Consider the following 20,033-nt stretch of genomic DNA (forward strand, 5'->3'; position numbering starts at 1 on the left):
GACCCCGACACGACACAGGGCTCCAACCCATGGACCATGAGATCATGACCTGAGCCAAAGTTGGACACTTAATGGACTGAGCCACCCAGCCGCCCCTAGAGACTCTTATCTATAGAGAACAAACAGGGTTGCTGGAGGGGAGGTGACTGTGGGATGGGTGATAGACATTAAGGAGGGCACTTGTGATGAACACTGGTTGTTATATGTAAGTGATACATCTCTAAATTCTACCCCTGAAACCAATATTACACTACATGTTACCTGGAATTTAAATAAAAATTTGAAGAAAAAGTGAAGAAGCATTTTCAGAAACCTACTTCTCCTAATACAAATTGAAAAAAAAGTCTACAGAACTGCAAGTAGCAGAAATAGACAGAAAATAGTATATCCTCAACTTAATCTAACCCAGGCTAAAGCATTTCACACTGAATCCCTGTGTGGAGAGGTATCAGAATCTTGGAGTGTGTAAGATTTTTATCTAAAGGGGTCAGGTTAGCAAGGGTTGACATATTGCTATAGGATATCATGATGATGCAGTGGTTTACGGACAACCACTTCTTTCTTGCAAATAGTATCTTTGGTTTCTTTCCTCCCTTATTTTACATTTTAAACTTTACTCTGTGAGTATTCTTTAGTCCTGTGGATACTAGGAACATGCTGTATTCCAAAAAAATATTTGTAAGACATTTTTCTTTTTCATATCTCTGAGAACATTGTTCCTTTGGGGACATGTTGTACAGGGAGGTTAGGTTCCCAGGGTAGCTCCCTTTTTTCAAATCTTACTTAATGTGCATTGTAGATGAGCTGTTTTATTAATAGTATGAGCCTGGATCCTCAGAACAGTTTTGTGCCATGTAGTAGAAACAGTGAATAAAAAGTTCTTTTCTAGGTATGGGGCTAGACCTAGGCAAAATTTTGAAATTGGTAAATTTTATCTTTAGAATTCCTCAAATCGCTTTCTGTACCTCTTTTCCATAGAATGGTGCTCTCCCTACAGGTAACACCCTCCTTCTGTGACCCACTTCCCAAATCTTCTCTGTTCTTCAGTGTTCCAAAGTACCTACCTCTTCTTCCCTAAGTCTTCATTTCTATTACAGAAATGAAGGAATCAGAAATCTGATACTTCTGATTCCCAAGTATCAGAAAGAACTAAGTTATGATACTCTCTGGACGTGTGCTGTGTTGTTATTTTAAAATGATGAGTGTTAAAGTTCCTTGCTTGGTAAAATATTAAGCAGGTAGCAAGGGAAGGTGAATAAAGTCAGATAGTGAAAGGACAATGTTTCGAGGGAGCAGAATCATACAAGCAACTTTGATTTATGGTTTTCCTTTGGGAATAAATCATGTCAGCTGTTTCTGCTTTTCATGTCTTGCCTTTGTTCACTTACTAGCATATGCAGTCTCTCAAAACTTCTTTTCCAATGGAAGAGAGCACCAAAGAAGCTTCTGAAGTTGAGGGTAGACAAGCAAATAGGGTTCGAAGAGTGGCTCTTCTAAGTTTGGGGCCGCTCATATGGTCTTTTAAGTGAAGGGTATATTCTAAAATGCATTAATTTAAGCAGTAATTAATAAAATGATTTCATATTTCTTACTTGGAAATGATGACATGCAGTTTCTAACCTTAGACAATGTGAACATTGAGGCAAATGATGAATATTAAAAAAACAGTCATTTCTAATAATTTATATACTATCTTCTGTTCCTATCTGGTGAGTTGTATGCTTACCAAAGAGTTAGTTGTTTTTTATTTCCCCAGACCTATAATGCCAACTGGAATTGCTGTTGTAATTATGACTTAACTAAATATGAAATTGATGAAATGTGCAAGAAGAGATCTTTCTATGGAAATTAGGTAGAAGGCCTTTAAATAAGATCATGAAACAGCTAAAAAGCTTGCCATTGAAGTAATCATAGGTGAGGAAAATGAAAGCCTAGAAAGTAACAAAAATCTAGAAGGATTACTATGGCTTTGCAAGGTATCTTTAAGTTCTTTAGTCTAAAGAAAATGCAAATAGTAGAGGATACATTAAGGGTGTGGTTTATGAAACGAATGCTGGGCTGAATTCCAGCTAAACAGCTTATATTAAAAGAAAAAGCCTTAGCTCTATATCAAAAGACTGATGAATGAATGTATATTTATCTAGATTGTAAGTTACAATAAAATGTTGAAAACACATTTTACTTCTAATAATTCCTCAGTTTATCCAATTTTTAAAAAATCACCACCTCCTGGACCTTATTATGTCTATGTAATGCTGTATAGTAAAATCTCATTTTCTATTCCATGAAATGAAATTCTAGTTAGAATATTCTGTCTTTGGTATTTTTAGACATAGTGAGGAACCAACATGCCTTCAAATCATTTATTGAATGACCATAGTAGTCAAGAAGATTGTATTCTCATTCTTTAAAACTTAATAATCACAAATTAGTTTATGATAACATTCTTTCCATGACAGATGGAGGGATTTATTGAATGTGGAAATCTTAAGTTGTAGAAATAATGAAAGTAGGGGATGATTTCAATATATAGTGACTAAGTCCTTGTAATTACAGAATTTTTCAAGAATTTATCCAAGGATATATTTTCTGGAACATGTGTAGTTTTCTTAGGTAATCCTGAGAGATTCTCTATATTTGTACCTTGACATTTGTATTTGTATTTCTTTTTTATTTTATTTTTAAATTTCTTTTAATATTTATTTATTTTTGAGAGACAGAGACAGATCATGAGCAGGGGAGGGGCAGAGAGATGGGGACACACAGAATCGGAAGCAGGCTCCAAGCTCTGAACGCTCAACCAGCTGAGCACCCAAGCGCCCCTGTATTTCTTTTAGTAGGACTTTTATTTTATTTATTTTAATTTTTTTATGCTTTTCACTTATTTTTGAGAGACAGAGAGAGACAGCATGAGTGGGGAAGGGTCAGAGAGAGAGACACACACACACACAGAATCTGAAGCAGGCTCCAGGCTCTGATTAGTGCCTTGATTTTAACTCTAGTGCTAGTAAATATTTGGATAACATATATACATGACCCCTGTCCTCAGCACCCTACTGCAGGTTAAGAGGGAAAGTTAGCAACTGGCTAGGATAATAGTTTTAGAATTTGTGCCTGTGGTAATTATTTTGCTAGTACGAAATGTGTCATTGTGCTAGCTGAATACTTAAATGGGTGAAACATCAGAGAATAGTTATGTATAGAAGTGGAGGAGAATGTGTCTCATTTTAAAAATTCTTTTTTCCTTCTTTCAGAGATAACTTGCTTTCTCTTTTAGCTCCATGATCGCTGTGTTTATCTGGTTAGTTTTAGATGTAATATTCTATTCAAATGTCATCATAATACTTGCTAGCATTTTCCCTTCTTGTGCGTAATCAAGGCAGACTTTCTAACGAAAACAGGTCTGCAGTAAAAACAAAACAAAACACCCAAAACTTCTAAATGGACAGCATTCTTGACAAACTGAAGTGATTGGCTAGGTATTAAATTCTTAGAATTTTGAACTTTGCTAAATAAGCAAGTTTATTACAAAGAGGTTATAAAGGGATAGGGCTGGGTACGAATCTTGACTGTTTTGCGACTTTGGCCATAGGGCTCCTCTACTCTGGTTCTCTCTTGTTTTACATGTTATCATCATTTATTTAATAATTATATATTGTTTGTTGCAATTTTATTTAATTTGACTTTTTTAAGACTACCAACCATGCCCCCAGCTTTGCTTTTCAGATGTTTTGCTCTGTTTGCCGCTGCTCCTTTGTGGATTTTATTTATATATTTTCTTATACTTTTCAGAATTCTGCTAACTTGGTTTTTACTTCCTTCTTTGATTATTTTATTTACCTAAAAGGATTTTTAAAAATATTTATTTATTATTGAGACAGAGAGAAACAGAACATGAGCGGGGGAGGGGGAGAGAGAGGGAGAGGTAGAATCTGAAGCAGCCTCCAGGCTCTGAGCTGTCAGCACAGAGCCTGACGTGAGCTTGAACTCAGGAACTGTGAGATCATGACCTGAGCCAAAGTCGGACTCTTAACCTACTGAGCCACCCAGGTGCCCCAAAACTATTTTGTTTTAAATGTTTTATTTATTTTTGAGAGAGAGAGTGAGCAAGCGAGTAAACGAGCAGGCGAGGATCAGAGAGACAGGGAGACACAGAATCTGAAGACAGACTCTAGCCTCTGAGGTAGCTATCAGCACAGGGCCTGATGCAGGGCTCCAACCCACAAACTGCGAGATCATGACCTGAGCCAAAGCTGGACACTCAACCAACTGAGCCACCCAGGTGCCCCTAAAAGGATTTTTTAAATCAAAATACTATATGTACATACTTACAGTCTGTACATATACAGACCCTTCTGTGGTATACAAGGGCTTGTAATAAACTATAATCTCATGCTCCACATCTTTCTATCTCGAGTGTTGTTGTTCACCAGTGGCAACACATTTTAACTATTTCACTGCTTTGTATGGTAGTTTTTTCCTTGTCTTTAAGTAATATGCTTATACTACTATGCTTTACCTTATCTGTTTTAGATATTGTCTATTGACTCCCTGTTATGATAGAGGAAAATTAAACTCATGTCACCCTTTGCCACCCTATCCTTATTATCACAATACTGTTATCATTATTTTGGTTTCTCTAGTCTTAAGAGTATATCTTTTTGATCAATTTTTATGTGATAACATGTAATTTATTTGGGACTATGAAGAACAACATCTTAAATCAATCTAGATTTTTTACACATTTTATGAATATAATCTGTTGGTCCTTTTCTGATCATTTGTTTGAATTGGTCTGGCTGCTCACTGTGAACAGTGGGACGCTGTCTGTGTGTGTGTATGTGTATGTGTAGGTGCGCATATGTGCACACACACACACACACACACACACACACACACACACACACAAGCATTTTCCAGAACTTATTTCCAAGTTCAGGCCTGTGAGAGATGATAAAGTTGAGCTGGAGTAATTCAGAGTCTGAACCTGAGCTTCTTTCCTTGCAAAGACTCTTGCTTAATTTCGTTTTTATTTCCATTATCCTGAGAGCATGTCTTCCTTAGTTTTTGCAGACGGTGGTTTTTGCAACAGTGTCAAACTTGCCCTTGCCTCAAGGATTCCTCGTGTGCTTATTTTATTTTTAAATAGCATTTATTTCTCATTGCAGTTTTAAGTTCACAGCTGAGTTGAGCAGAGTACAGAGGGTTTGCAAAATACTGGCAAACCTAATCCTGCAGTACATTTACTATGATCACACAGGATTTATGCCTGGGATGCAAGGGTGGCTCAATATTCAGGAATCAATCTATGTGATAGATACATCAATAAGAGAAAAGATAAAAAAATCATTTTCAATAGATGCAGACAAAACATTTGATAAAGTCCAACATCCATTCATGATAGAACCCATCAACAAAGTAGGGATGGAGAGAACCTACCTGAACATAATAAAATATGAAAGACCCATAGCAAACACTGTCAGAGAGGGACAGATACCATATGATTTCCTCAGGTGAAATTTAAGAAACAAAACCAATGAGCAAAGGAAAAAGACAAACCAACAAATAGACTCTTAACTATAGAGAACAAACTGATCATTACCAGAGGAGAGGCGGGGAGGTGGGTGAAATAGGTGATGGGGATTAAAGAGTATACTTATCTTGAATAGCATCCGGTAACATATACCATTGTTGAATCACTGTATTGTACACCTGAAACTAATATAAAACTGTATGTTAACTATGCTGGAATTAAAATAAAAATTCAATTAAAGAATCATGTTTCACAAATAAAAAAAACAGAGTTTCCGTACACCCTCACACATGCGTTGCTTTCTGTACTATCAGCATCCTACACCAGGATGGTATGTTAGTATATTTATAGCAAATGAGGAATTATATCTATACATTATCACCCCAAGTCCATAGTTTACATTAGCTTCATTCTTGGTATTGTACATTCTTTGGATTTATATGTTTTTTGACAAATGTATAATGACATGTATCTACCATTATAGTATCATATAGAACAGTTTCACTGCCCTAAAAATCCTTTGTTCTCTACTCCTCCTTTCCCCTGTAACACCTGGCAACCACTGATTTTATTTATAGTTTATGTAGTTTTGCCTTTTCCAGAATGTTATAGAGTTGGAATCCTACAATATGTACTCTTTTCCAATTGGTTTCTTTTACTTTGTAATATGAATTTAGGATTACTACACTTTTGTCATTTGCTTGGAAACTCATTTCTTTTTAGAGCTGAGAAATAGCTCATTTTTGGGACTGACCACAGTTTATTCTAAATTCACTTACTGAAGGACACCTTGGTTACTTCCAAATTTTGGCAATTATGAATAAAGCTGCTGTAAACATCTGTGTGTGGACTTAAGTTTCACCTCCTTTGTGTATATTCTGAGGAGTGGTAACAGTGTGTTCAGTTATGTTTAATTTTGTAAGAAAATACCACACTGTCTTCCAAAGTTGCTGTATTAACAATTTTGCATAGGCTGTTCTTATGGCGCCACTTCTTATTTCTAATTGAACTCTACTCTTCCTATAGACTTCAGCTTAGTTATCTCTCATGACCTCATTGACTCAGTAATTTCCTCTCATTGTATGCTTTCATAGCTCATGTATCTCTGCATCATAGCATTTATCATATTATAAGTTTGTGTGTATGATTCCTTATTATTTATCTTCCCCCTAGTTTGTAAGCAATATGAAATTATGGGTCACGTTTCATTTTTCCTCACCACAGTGTCTGGTATTGTAGCAAGTATGTACTTTTTATTACAATTTTTTTTAATGTTTATTTTTGAGTGAGAGAGACAGAACACGAGTGGGGGAGGGGCAGAGAGAAAGGGAGACACAGAATCCAAACCAGGCTCCAGGCTCTGAGCTGTCAGCATGGAACCAGAGACTGTGCTGCAACTCACAGTTCGAGAGATCATGACCTGAGCCAAAGTAAGATGCTTTACCGACTGAGCCACCCAAGTGTCCCTGCAAGTATTTATTACATACCTATTAAATTGAATGAATGACTAAATAAATAAATTTGCATCATTGTTTTTTTATGATGATTAACAATTGTTTTGATTTTGCAAATGTACTTTGCTTAAAGAATTTTACCTAGAAAACTTCAGAAAAACTAAGAAAAACCATTTAAAATTTCATGTCAGAAGAGATGAGCCTCGAAAGTTCTCTGAACTCCAAACTCTTTGTATGTACACATGTGTACACATGATTATGCATGTTTGTTTTGGCATGAAAAATAGTGTGCTTTCAAGTAAATTAATCAATTTGTGATGGCTATTGACCTAACAAAGGCAATATTAGGTAACTCTTTTTGAGATGTATGTTGTTCTTAAACAAGAGATAATTCCTGACTTTTCTTAAGTTCCATGAATGGTTAAGTGAGGTAGAAATTGTGTGGTTTTTAAAAATCCCTACCCTAAAACTTTGCTTGTATTCTCAAAAATGTATACTACACAGAAAAAATGGCATATAATTTGAATGTTAAGAGTAACATGTAGTTTATTTCTGATACTCGTTTGATTACTCTTTAACATGAAGAAAAATATATAGGAAGATAAAATATTCAGATCATTTACTTTTGTGCAACACAGTAGGTTTGCAGTTGAAAGTGAGTTTCAAAAAAAGACTTTCATAAATTTTTTAATGTTTTATTTATTTTTGAGTCACAGAGAGACAGAGCATGAGAGGGGAGGGGCAGAGAGAGAAGGAGACACAGAATCTGAAGACAGGCTACAGGCTCTGAGCTGTCAGCACAGAGCCTGATGCAGGGCTTCAATCTACAAACGTGAAATCATGACCTGAGCCGAAGTCGGAGGCTTAACCGACTGAGCCACCCAGGCACCCCTCAAAAAAGATTTTCAATTCAGGGCAACAGTTGTTGACTAATGATGCAAGCTATTAATGGAGATAATGTCATTGAAAAGCACATTCTGGAGGGGTGCCTGGGTGGCTCAGTAGGTTGAACTTCTGACTCTTGATTTCTGCTTAGGTCATGATTCCAGGATCCTTGAATCGCCCGGTGTCTAGCTCTACACTGTGTTTGGAACCTGCTTAAAGATTCTGTTTCCCCCCCTCTCTCAAAAAAAATCACACTCTTGGGACACTCATAGCAATACTTCACTTGTTATGGCTGGATTATATATGCTTTAACATGGCAATATTGATTAAACAGTAAAGATTTATTCTCTGTCATCATTGGAGTTAGCAGTCATAATTAAGAGGAAGTAAGGCACACACAAGATATAATGTGATGCTTTGCCTCATATTTATTTCTGCTTTAAGCTTCAGTGACCTGGAGTGTTTTTCAAGAAAGTTTACATGTAATTCAGAATGAGTCTCTTCATGTGGGATTATTGATAGAAGGGATTGGGGTTTGAGGGAATGACTGCTACACAGTATTTAAACAGCCCATAGTAGTAGTCTTCCCATAGAAATTATTTTATAAAGATAATAGCATGAGAATAAGATGCCTCCATTGTCTTCTTTACTTTTGGTTTGATCTTATTCTTTTAGTCTTTTGTCTAAAACAAAGCATAAACTAAACCCTTTGATGTATTTTAGTACCTTTCCTCTGAACTGGTTTACCAGTCCAACTCTTGTAGCCATCTGGCTAGAGTATAAAACCTCTTTTGCCACAATGTTTAAAAAAAACATAATGACAGGTGATAAACTAAGGCTATAAAATACTAAGCCCACAGATCATTGTGAATATGTTCACTTGTTGTCCCTTCAGTGTATTCACCCTACATGGTGAGAGTTTTATTTTTACTTTGCATTGATACTGTTATCATTTCTCAAAATGCTTTTTGAAATGTTTGAGAACAATTTTCAGAATCAGTTTATAAGAGACATGAGAAAGCCACTTTGAAGGTTACATTTTGCTTTGAGTCAGTCTAGCATATATTTGAGTGCTTGGTGTAATCAGAGTTTACTATTTTGGAAGGTAACAAATGATTTGAAAATGTACATTATAGTATATTAAAGAATGAATTTAGTCCTGTGATTTTAGTTTCATACCTTGTAAATGGAGATAAGTGGGTTACTGGTGTATAGTCATTTGTCTGTGTCTTTTCTGTCATAAATACTTAAAGTGTACAGCTTGCTAAATTTTGTGTATGTGCACACCTGTGAAACCATTACCACAATCAAGATAGTGAACATATCCACACACACTTCCAAAGGGTTATGACCCTTGGGAATCACTCCCTTACCTCTCAAATTCTCCAAACTAAGAATCAGTTTGCATTTTTTTCAGTTTTCTGAAAGCATTTCTATATAGTTGATTTTGGTAGAATATATTCATGAAGTCATACTGTTAGATCTTCTCTCTCTTTTTCATTTGGTTTTAAGAATCTATTTTAAAAAATCTTGGAGCACCTAGGTGGATCAGTTGGTTAAGCTTCTGACTTCAGCTCAGGTTATGATCTCATGCTCCCTGAGTTGGAGCCCTGAGTTGGGCTCTGTGCTGACAGCTGAGAGCCTGGAGCCTACTTCGAGTTCTGTGTCTTCCTCTCTGTCTCTGCCCCTCCTCCACTTGCCTTCTTTCTCTTTCTCTCTCAAAAATAAACAAACATTAAAAAAATATTTACAGAGAGAGTGAGAGAGAGAGAGACCATGTGCCTGTAGGGGAGAGGCAGAGAGAGAGAGAGAGAGAGAGAGAGAGAGAGAGAGAGAGAGAGAGAGAGAGAGAGAAGGAGAGAGAGAGAGAAGGAGAGAGAGAGAGAAGAAGAGAGAGAGAGAAGGAGAGAGAGAGAGAAGGAGAGAGAGAGAGAAAGAGCATCCCAAGCAGGCTGTGCGCTGTCAGCACATAACTTGATGTGGGGCTTGATCTCACAAAATGTGAGATCATGCCCTGAGCCAAAATCAAAAGTCAGATGCTTAAGTGACTGAGCCAACCAGGTGTCCCAAAGGAACTTTTTTAAAGAAACAACTTTTGGTTTTATTATTTTTATATTGTTTTTCTATTTCATTGATTTCCATTTTGACTTTTATGATTTTCTTTCTTCTGCTTGCTTTACATGTTATTTGCTCCTTTTCTGTTTGCTTAAGGTGGCAGCTAGGGTCACTGATTTGAGAACTCTCATATTTTCTAATGTAGACATTTTTTGTATATATTTCCTCTTATTTACTGGTTTTATGGTATCTCACAAATTCTGTTATAGTGTGATTTTATTTTAAGTTAGTTAAAATACTTTCCTATGTTTCTTTTGCTTTCTTCTTTGGCTCATCTGTTATTTAGAAGTATATTTCTTTCCAGGGTGCCAGGGTAGTTCAGTGGGTTGAGTGTTGGACTCTTGATTTTGGCTCAGGTCATGATCTCATGCTTCATGGGATTGATTCCTGAATTGGGCTTATCATGGAGCCTGCTTGGGAGTCTCTCTCTTCCTATCTCCCTGCCCTTCTCCTACTCACTCATGCGTACTTACTTTCTTGCTCTCAAAATAAATAAACTTAAAAAAATAAAAGTATATTTCTTTCCAAATATTTGGAAACTTTCCAGATATCTTTTGGTTTTGATTTCTAATATAATTCTGCTATGGTCAGAGAATATACTTATTTCATGTTGACTACTTTAAATTCATTGAAACTTTGTTTTGTGATAAATGTACAACATACACTTGAGAAGAATGTGTATTCTGCTGTTGGGTAGAATGTTCTAAGAATGTCAGTCTGATCAGATTGATTGATAGTGTTGTTCAAGTCCTCATCTTCATGCCGTTTTTCCCTCGACTTGTTCTATCAATTATTGACAGACGGACATTGAAATCTCTGACTATAATTGTGGATTTGTCTGTTTCTCTTTGTAGTTCTGTCAGCTTCTGCTTCATGTGTTTTGAAGCTCTGTTACTACAGGAACAAACAGAATCCTTAGATCTTCCTATTTAATTGACCCCTTTACTGTTATGAAATGACCTTCTTTATCCTTGATAATATATCATTTTTTGCTGTGAAATCTAATTTATCTGATATTAATATAGCCACTCTAGAATTCTTTTGATTTCTGTTAGCTGGCTTACCTTCATCTGTCCCTTTATATAATGTCTTTTTTTCCCTATTTTTAAAAGTATTTTCTCTTTATCACTAGTTTTCTTTTTTTCCTCTATTTTAAATTTAATTTAAATCCAAGTTAGTTAAAATAAATAGTGTAATTATGTTTTCAGGAATACAATTTAGTGACCCATCACTTACATATAATACCCAGTGCTCATCCCAAAAGGTGTCCTTAATGCCCATCATCCACTTAGCCCATTCCCCCACCCAACACCCCTCCAGCAACCCTCAGTTTGTTCTCTGTATTTAAGAGTCTCTCTTTATCACTAGTTTTCAGTGATTTGAATAAGATGTGCCTAGGCATAATTTTCTTCATGTTTCTTGTATCGGAGTTCATTGTGCTTTTTGGATCAGTGGGCTTATAGTTTAAAAAAAAATCGTAACATTTCTGGCCATTATATCTATAAATATTTATTATCCCCCCCATCCTTGTCCTTTGGAACTTCAACTACACATATATTTGGTCACTTGAAATTGTCTCTCTTATTACTGATATTCTTTTCATTTTTATTTGTTTTGTTTCTTTTTAATTTTTGCTTCAACTTATATAGTTTCTATAACATATGTGTTCAGATGTACTGATCTTTCCTATTTAATGTCTAATTAGCCATTAATCCTATCTAGTGAAACTTTCTTCTTAGATATTGTAATTTTCATCTCTAGAAGTTCAAGTTGGGTCTTTTTTTATATCTGTCATATCTCTACTTAACTTTTTGAAACAAATGGAATATAAGTTAAAAGTAACTTTCAGTGCCCTCATCTGTTAATTTTAACATTTGTGTCAGTTCTGTGTCAGTTTTGGCTGATTAGGTATTTTTCTCTTTTTTATGCTTTTATATGCCTGGCAATTTTTGATTAGATGACAGATTTTGTGAATTTTCTCAGTCGTGGATATTTTTGTATTTGTTATAAGTATTCTAGAATATTCTTCTGGTTTAAAAATATTTTTTTACATTTATTTATTTTTGTGAGACAGAGAGTGAACAGGGGAGGGACAGAGAGAGAGAGAGGGAGGCACAGAATCCAAAGCAGTCACAGGCTCTGAGCTAGCAAGTCAGCACAGAGCCCGAAGCAGAGCTTGAACCCATGAACCATGAGATCATGGCTTGAGCCGAGTACAAAGTTGGAAGCTCAACCGACTGAGCCACCCAGGTGTTAAGTTACTTGGAAAGGGGCTGATCCTTTTGAGTCTGCTTTTTTTAATTCTATTTTTTTAATAGTTTATTGTCAAATTGGTTTCCATATAACACCCAGTGCTCTTCCCCACAAGTGCCCTCCTCCATTACCACTATCTCCCTTCCCCCTCCCCCTCGCCCTTCAACCCTCAGTTCGTTTTTGGTATTCATTAGTCTCTCAAATTTTGCGTCCCTCTCTCTCCCCAACTCTCTTTCCCTCTTCCCCTTCCCCTGGTCCTCCATTAGGTTTCTCCTGTTCTCCTGTTAGACCTATGAGTGTAAACGTATGGTATTGTCCTCTGCCTGACTTATTTCGCTTAGCATGACACCCTTGAGGTCCATCCACTTTCCTACAAATGGCCATATTTCATTCCTTCTCATTGCCATGTAGTACTCCATTGTGTATATTTACCACATTTTCTTGATCCACTCATCAGGTGATGGACATTGAGGCTCTTTCCATGTTTTGGCTATTGTTGACAGTGCTGCTATGAACATTGGGGTACATGTGCTCCTATGGCCATACCACCCTGAACGCGCCTGATCTTGTTTGAGTCTGCTTTTAAGGTTTATTTATCAAGATCAGAGCAAGGCTTAGTTTAGGGTTAATTATTCTCTTACTACTAAGCAAAAGTCTTCTGAGATCTCTACCCAGTGCCTTGTTAATTATGAGGTTTTCCTGTCTGGTTGGTAGAAACAGGTTTTAATTCCAGCTCTGTGTGAGTGCCAGGCAGTGTCCTGTATTTAATACGCATTGATGGTTCATTCTTGCCCCATCCTTAGGTAGTTACTTTATATACATGTGCCATTCAGCCCTCTACTTAATACACACATTGTACCTCTGGAGGTCTCCTGAATTCTTTCTCTGTTAATGTTTTCTCTTTTCTGGTACTCTACCCTATAAACTCCAGTAGCTTTGTGTCCTTGGATTCTTAACTCCTCGACTCAGACAGTCTACAGAGCTCTGCCTGGGTCTTTTCCCTGGGCCACACCTGGACACTATCTCAAGGCAGTATGCTGGGGCAATCCTATGGTTCACCTCATTTATTTACTGTCTTGCAGGGATTACTGGAATTTGTTGCCTGGTGTCCAGCATCTTGAAAACATTGTTTGAAATATTTATGTATATTTTTTATTGTTTCAGGCAGGGTGGTAAATCTGGTCAGAAGTGGAAGTCCTAGATGTATTATAAAATCTGGTTTGACCTATGTAATTAATGTGATTGAGATTTTTATGGTTGTCTTTTGCTACCTCTCTCCCCCACTCCTACCCCTACACCTGGTCAATTTTGGCTGAATATTAACTAACCCATTGCAGCTTCTTTAGTATCCAGGTATAATCTCTTGGATTTAGGGCAAAATTGCCTTCCAAACAATTATTTTAACCTTAATCTGGCAGTTTCCATTTATTGTTGGTTAATAGTTATTTGGCAATTCCTTCCTTTGCCAAACTTGATTAGTTCATAAAAATTAAGGTACATATATCTTCTCCCAGTTTCCCCAAAATTTTCCTCTTGAGTGTTCTGCTGGTCATGTGATCTATCTTTACCTTTGTAGGTGTTTAATATAACACCTTGATCCTTGGTCAAATTTTTATCCTTTTGAGGTGGTGGGGGAAATGGGTTACATAGGTGATGGGGATCAAAGAGTGCAACTTGTGGTGAGCACCAGATATTCTGATTGTTGAATCACTACATTGTACACCTGAAACTTGTATTACACTGTATGCTAACTGGAATTTAAATAAAAACTTAAAATTTCATTTTTTAGGCTCACATATCCAAGGCTCCAGCTTATGCACATATTTTTACTAGAAATATAGCCAGAAACAGAATTTTAGTGCTAACAAGAACTTTATATTTAATCACATGTACTTGAAGAGATTGAGAGCATACTTCTCAGTCTCTCCAGTATATAGCCATCTATGTTTAGTCTTGTCACAAAATATTTAAGGTCTTTATTTTCATCCTTAGTTATTATAAAAATTCAGATATACCTTTTCAGAATATTTAAGTACATAATATAATTTAGGTATTATTTTATTAGTATAACCTTCTGTGTTCTTTAAAGTGGAACATTCTCATTGGTCTTAGTGTCTGGGAGAGGAGAAGGCAGAAGAAAATCCAAATCACTATTCACTAAGAACAAATATTACATTTGGGCTGTTGGTCACATCAACATGGATTTTGGTAGAAAACTTCACATCAATTTGACAGATTTTACCTATGATAGGGCTTGCAACAAACTACTCAGTTATAAATGGATATTTTCTGAAGTAATCTTTCTTGATTTGTTTTCAGTTGAGGTTTTATTCCCTCCATTGAAACTACCCTATAATGATTTAGCTAAATCTTATTAGCTATACAGACTAGTAGCATTTTAAACACATGACCTCATTATATACTGGTTCCCCCCTCCTCCCGTTTAGTAAGATTGTGGTTCTACCTTCTTTCTGGAATTCAAAGAAAGCTACTGTTTGACAAAGCTAGCTCAAAATGAGTGAATTCCTCTTTGTGGGCTATTTCCAAAACTTATGCTGAAATCATAAAGTCTTTCAAGGAATAAGTTGAAATACTCATTTTGTATGTTACTGGAACTAAGGTGGATGCAAGCAGAAATTGGGAAGGTTTTTAATCTTTATTATAGAACTTATTGTGTAAGATGTTAGTACCTAATTTTTTTAATGTAAAAATAAAGAGAATGTACATTTTTAATGAAAATCCATACTGAGGATTCATCTTACAGAGGTTGTTAACATTTATTTCCTGGCATTCTATATGTTTAAAATGCAAACACTGTGGGAAAATATTTTAGTATATGCTCTTGATAATTGTATTTTGTCATTTATTATTTTTCACAGTTGCTCAGGTACCTGAAAAGGTTTGTATGTTATTGGTATCAGAAAATAAATTCAATAGCTTTTATATACAGCTAAAAAGTCATGTGAGTGATCTGGGAGGTACATGACCTTTGTACTTCATAGCCCTTGCTCTAATTCTGAAAGTAAACTATGTAAATGATCTAAGATGTCAGGTTAAAACTTTTGTTGATTTTCAACCAAGGGAATTATTAAATACATTGTGATGCCTCCATTTGTACTATGATGGATCATACCGTATCACTGTCGTATGTTAGCTGATGACTTTGTGAAGGTATATTATTACCTGGCATGGTGATACTGCATACAGGTCAGAGAATATTATAAAATGGTTCTATTTAACATCTGTGTACCTCATTTTTCTGATTAGTAAAATGGGGATAATAATAATACCTACATTATAGATTTGTTGTGGGGATTAATTAAACCAAAGCACTAAGAACAGTGCCTGGCACATAGTATATATTCAGTGAGTCTTAATCACTAGTATTAACAGTAATGATATTTTCTCTTTAGGTTTAGCTTTTTAGTATACAAATGATTAATACCATTCTTTGTTAGGTATTCACCTCTGCAGTTTGGAAATTAAAGACAGATATTCATTCATTACCCTTCTCCCTCTCCCTGTCTTTCCCTGTCTTTCTCTCCGTTCCCCCTTCCCTTCTTTTCTCCACCATAAATTCTTAGACTTGTTGCTGTCTAGCTGGGGTGGAAATAGGTTCAGGTAGTAAATATTGCTTTATGAACTGTGACAATTTTATTAGGTGATCGAATTTGAAGCTATATATCTCAGAGGAGGCAAAGAGATCCAGACATCCCATTCTTTGATTTCTAATTTGTATTTTTAAAGTTTAGATTAAGTTTTGTACTTCACATTTTTTTTTTAGAAAACATTACATATTTAATTCAAGTTAGTTAACATACAGTGTAGTATTGGTTTCAGGAGTAGAATCCAGTGATTCATCACTTACATACAACATCCAGTGCTCATTTAAGCACTGATTTTTAAAATAAAGTCCCTACTTGTCTCTTGTTATTTTATTTTTCTGCCTAACAACCAGCCAGTCAACTGGAGTTAAATGTCACTTTTCAAGGAAATAATTGTGGCGTATGAATATGTTCCAGAGGTGTGTATGTATAATAATTCCATCCTGAAAAATCTCCTCCCACACACTTTTTATCTGTCTTATAGGTAGAGATATGGGTAAACCTAATCATCTAGTCTGGATGATTTGTGGAAACCAAATATAGATATTTCATGTAATATGTTTATATACATGTTATGACTGTGTTTTGAAGTTTAACTGTTAATTTCACCTTTTTAGGATTATATTACTTTTTGCTAATCTGCATTTTTCTCTGTAGATTTAATTTCTTGGTTTTAAAATTCTTCTGCTGGGGTGCCTGGGTGGCTCAGTCGGTTAAGCGTCCGGCTTCAGCCCAGGTCTTGATCTCACGGTTCGTGCGTTCGAGCCCCGCATTGGGCTCTGTGCTGACCGCTAACTCAGAGCCTGGAGCCTGCTTCAGATTCTGTATCTCACTCTCTCACTGACCCTCCTCTGCTGGTGTTGTCTCTCTCTGTCTCTCAAAAATAAATAAAAAACATTAAAAAAATTTAAAAAATTTTTAAATTCTTCTGTTTTTTCTTTTATTACTAACTTTCTAGCCGCACCCATCCCTTCTAGCTGAATTGGCTCTAGAATCCCTAAATGTATATTAAATGCTTTCTGTTCTAAGATTAATCTCAGTTTTTTTGACTACTGATATTTCTTTATCAGTCATTTAGTTCATATTTACTCTCCTTTGATATGGGAATATTGTTTAAAGGCATTGACTTTAGAGAATAACAAACCTGTATTATCTCACTTCCTTCTGTTAACAACCCTGAACTATGATTGAGTTGCATTATATCTGTCAGCCTCAGGTTCCCCATCTGTGAAATGGGGATAAATAATAGAATATACTTTAAGGGTTGCACAAATTAAATCTTAAAATATATGTAAAAGTACTTACTATGGTATCTGGAACATAGCTAACCCTCAACAGATGATAAATATGCTTTTGTTGTTATCATCCATATTATGGCTTCCTGTCCCTTCTCCTCTCTAGTCATTTCAACTTTGTGTCCACCAGTGTTATGTTTTGGAGGTTCTTTATGTAATGGACTGCTCCAGTGGCAGGAAGGGCTATTATCAAACCTGAGAGATTTCGTATTTAAGTTGAGAAATTGCCAGCTTCCAGTGATTTATTCAATAAATGTGGCTGCTCCCAGGGTCATTAGCTCCCTATAATGTAGTGAGTTTTGAGGGATCTGGGAGCTGATCAGGGGGAAAAAGATGACATGACAGTGGTAGCTTTATTTGGGTGATGCTTTGACAGATTTACATGTAGGGGAAGCCCCTCATAGCTTGAGACGTTCTAGAGACAGTAGCAGGGGGCCACTACCTGGAAGGGGAAGAGGGCAAGAGAACTCCTGGGGCTGAGGAGGATCATAGAGGAAACATATGTGTCTAGATTATATCACTCAGCAGCACAATGGGAGGATTTTGGGCCAGAGAACTCCAAAAGCAGCATTAATTAGAGTCTTTCATGGCTACAGAGTTTATTTTATCTTTGGGTGGCAGACGTTTGGTATAGTTCTCACAGTGAAAAAAACCAAGCATGTTCTAAATGGCTGAAAATCTGCTCATTTAGGGTATATTTAAAACAATTATATGTGTGAGTTTGGCACCTGTGGGCTTTTATTGGCTCTTTGCTGTGAAGAAGTAAATAAAACAGGGCCCATATATAAAGGCAGTCTTAAACCATTTATATAACATACCGCAAACTATTTAACATCTGGTTTCTACCTCAGGAAATTAATTCTCTATAGAGGAATATTAAATACTATGATAAAAACTATAAACAAGGTTTGAACTAAGACCTTCAGAGTGACAGAAAGAAAGATCCATTCGAGGAAAAATACTATTTTTGTGGTGTTTCCACGTTCTCTAAAGCATTGTCCAGGTGAGGAAAGCACTCAAAATTGTTGGCTCCTGGTGACCAACACCATGCTTCATTACTTTCTGAATTTTAAAACTTTGCCACCCCTTCAATATTTATGGGTTACATTTTCATGTTCAGTCACTGTCTGTAGCTTTGGGCTTACATGCCTCATTTCTACATTTCATGTAAAAGAAAATGTTTCTTTTAGTATATTATGGTATTATTGGAGAGGGAAAAGTGCATTCTATTACTTTCCTAAATTAAATGGTCACTGTTTCCTAAAATAAATGGTCACTCAACTAGGAAGGTGCTTATGTATAGTTTGTGAAATTTGAGATATTTAGAACTCAATAGGGTAAAGGGGAAAGAGAGCTGGGGGAGAGTGAGGGACACAGATCAAGGGAGACTACTGAATACTGAAAACAACCATGGACTGAAGGGGGAGGGGGAGGGAGGGAGGTGGGATGATCATGGTGGAGGGCACTTGTGGGGAGAAGCACTTGGAGTTATATGGAAGCCAATTTGACAAGAAACTATTAAAAAAAAAGAAAATGGAAGGACTTTTCAATTGGTAGATCATGTTTGTACTTAAACTGCTGACCAAATTCACTGTAAGTACTCTAGAAAGGCAGTGTTTATGAAGAGATTTTGACAGTTTTTTTAATGGAAGGAGTAAAATGTTCTCTGTTTCCTGGTTGAGACACCTTGGGAGCTTGATCTCCTCTGAGTGTTAATCTCTGAACCTTTATTACTGAAAAAAGTGGCTTATTGTTTCTCTTATCCTTATAGCCCATTGCCAGTATAGTCAGACCTACCTGCAGAAAAGAAAAAAAAAACAGGTTTTTGACATCCTAAGTTAGAATGTATATTTTCTCCAAAAAATGTTTGCAAGGAGGATGCAGTTGGAATACTACTACTAGTGCTAATTGTATTATAGATTAAATACAAAGTTGTAAGCTGACTTGGAAATTCAACTCTCATTGAGAACTTTGTCGCTGTGACAAAATATAGTATCAGAATTGAGTTTGTGTGTTGTATCAGGGTTATAAAGAGCTTATGTGCCTCAAAAACTTCATCAGTATTGTTTATGACCATTTTATTTAATGGTGATAAATAAATAAATAAAATGATAATTTTGTTTAAAATAAGTATAATATTATTAGGAACTAGAATGGTACTTGAAGAGAACTCAGTTTAGGAATTTTGTAAAAAGCCTGGCTATGATTCTGGTGCTAGCTCATTAATTTTGTGGGGAGAACTCATGACAACATAGTAGGAGACATTCTGTAAATGTTTAAGCACATCTATATTTGTATTACAGTGCTCTACTGGTTATAAATCTTTCAGTCAGTTACATAGTAACATTTTTCAACCTTTCTTTTCTTTTTTTTTAAATTTCAATATTTTATTGTCAAGTTGTTTTCCATACAACACCCAGTGCTCTTCCCCTTAAGTGCCCTCCACCATCACCACCACCTCTTTTCCCCCTTCCCCCTTCCCCCTCAACCCTCAGTTCATTCTCAGCATTCAATAGTCTCTCAAGTTTTGCATCCCTCTCTCTTCCCAACTCTCTCTCCCTCCTCCGTTCCCCCTGGTTCTCCATTAGATCTCTCTTGTTTTCCTGCTCGACCTATGAGTGCAAACATATGGTTTCTGTCTTTCTCTGCCTGGCTTACTTCGCTCAGCATGACACCCTCAAGGTCCATCCACTTTCCTACAAATGGCCATACTAGAATAGAGAACCCAGAACTGGGCCCACAAATGTACGGTCAATTAATTTTTGACAAAGCAGGAAAGAGTATCCGATGGAAAAAAGACTGCCTCTTTAGCAGGTGGTGCTGGGAGAACTGGACAGCCACATGTAGAAGAATGAAACTAGACCAATCTCTTACACCATACACAAAAATAAAC

General features: G+C 36.2%; 1 protein-coding gene across 1 annotated transcript in view; it reads left to right on the forward strand.

Annotated features, from left to right (window-relative positions):
• DIAPH2 (diaphanous related formin 2) overlaps positions 1-20,033 on the forward strand; it is a 295,986-nt gene that overhangs the window by 31,873 nt on the left and 244,080 nt on the right. The window lies entirely within an intron of this gene.

This window comes from Suricata suricatta, chromosome X (assembly GCF_006229205.1).
Source record: "Suricata suricatta isolate VVHF042 chromosome X, meerkat_22Aug2017_6uvM2_HiC, whole genome shotgun sequence".
NCBI lineage: Eukaryota > Metazoa > Chordata > Mammalia > Carnivora > Herpestidae > Suricata > Suricata suricatta.